The sequence below is a fragment of the Carlito syrichta genome, unplaced genomic scaffold (genome assembly GCF_000164805.1).
Source record: "Carlito syrichta isolate Samal-C Ts95f unplaced genomic scaffold, Tarsius_syrichta-2.0.1 Scaffold314770, whole genome shotgun sequence".
In the NCBI taxonomy this organism is placed as follows: Eukaryota; Metazoa; Chordata; class Mammalia; order Primates; family Tarsiidae; genus Carlito; species Carlito syrichta.
The window spans coordinates 95436-97088 of record NW_007258866.1 but is presented as its reverse complement, the minus strand read 5'-3'; the positions used below and the strand labels follow the sequence as shown (position 1 = coordinate 97088).

Genomic DNA, 1653 nt, shown 5'->3' with positions numbered 1-1653 from the left:
AAAAAAAAAAAAAAAAATTAGCCGGGCATGGTAGCACACGTCTGTAGTTCCAGCTACTACTTGAAAGGCTGAGACGGAAGGATCGCTGGAGCCCAGCAGGTCGAGGCTGCAGTGGCCGAGAGCGGCCACTGCACTGCAGTCTGGGTGACAGAGTGAGACTCCAACTCAAAAAAAATAAAAAATAAGAAGGGCACAGATACCAGGGAGGCAGCATGATATCATGGCTAAATGCAAGGCTTACAGAGTTGGATTGTCTTGGTTTAAATTTTGCTTCACTAGCAGAGCAAACTATCTCTGGAATCTTGAGCAAATTACTCAGTCCCTCCAAGTTTCAGTTTCCCATTTTAAACAGGGATAATAACAGTACCTACTTGATAGGGCTGGTTTAGGGATTTAATGAAATAAGGCATAGAAGACCTTGAGCATTTTGCAGGGTACATTGTAAGAACCCAGTTACTGACCAGGTGTGGAGGCTCACACCTGTAATCCCAGCACTTTGAGAGGTGGAGGTGGGAGGATTGCTTGAGCCTAGGGAGTTGAGACTGCAGTGAGCCACGACCACGCCACTGCACAAAACAAACAAACAAATAAACAAAAACCCCAGCTATCATTAATACTATGGAGTGGATTATTACAAATGTTAAAGAAGAGGCTTCAGGCGGCCCACAGCTAGGAGGAAGCCCTAATGTCCACTAGCTGCCAGGCCCTGTGAGAAACAAGTGGTTTATTAAGGCTGGAGAAGTCAAGGAGGCAGAGTTGGGTGAAAGCCGCATAGGAATTTGTGGCCAGGCGTGGTGGCTCACACCTGTAAACCTAGCACTTGGGAGGTCAAGGAGGGAGGATAGCTGGAGACCTGGAGTTTGGGACCAGCCTAGGTAACATAGTAAGATCCCATCTCTACAAAAACTTAAAATAATTAGCTGGGCATGGTGGTGTGTGCCTGCAGTCTTAGCTACTCAGGAGACTGAGGATCACTTGAACTCCGGGGTTTGAGGCTGCAGTGAGCCATGATTGTGCCACAGCACTCTAACTTGGATAAGCTCCACTCTCAGGTCAATGTGGTATAGATGGACACATTCACAATTTACATGCATTGAGCAGTGGGTGCACAGTGACTCTGAAGTAGGTACTACCACTAGACTCATTTTTAGAAAGAAGCTAGGAGGCCCAGAGAAGTTAGGTAACATGCTCAGAATCACACAGGTGGTAGGGGATTCATGCATGCCCCCACAACCACTGTGTCCTCACTGCCACATGGCACCAGCTCCTGGCTGTGAAACCCAGGGAAAACTGGAACAGAAGCCCAAGGAAAGGTGAGGTCAATGTTGACTGGAGTCCTTGGGGCAAACTTCCTGGAGGTGGGCATGCATGCTGTGCCTTGAAGGGTTAAATAACTGGGGTGCAAGAGGAGGAAAGGATTTTCTAAAAGGGGGATGGCAAAAAGTAAAGGTCTAAAGCGTAGGCTGCTAGGAGTAAATAGTGGGAACTGCACTATCTCTGGGGTCAAACCTTCTCTGGCCCTCCATTTTCCCATCTGTAAAATGGAAATGATAAAATCACTCACCTCGAGGTGAGAGGATTACCTGAGCTCGCGGGTTCAAGACCGGCCTGGGCAACTTGGCAAGACCTCATCTCTACAATAAATAAAAAAAT

General features: G+C 47.4%; 1 protein-coding gene across 1 annotated transcript in view; it reads left to right on the top strand.

Annotated features, from left to right (window-relative positions):
• REN (renin) overlaps nt 1-1653 on the top strand; it is an 11729-nt gene that overhangs the window by 614 nt on the left and 9462 nt on the right. The window lies entirely within an intron of this gene.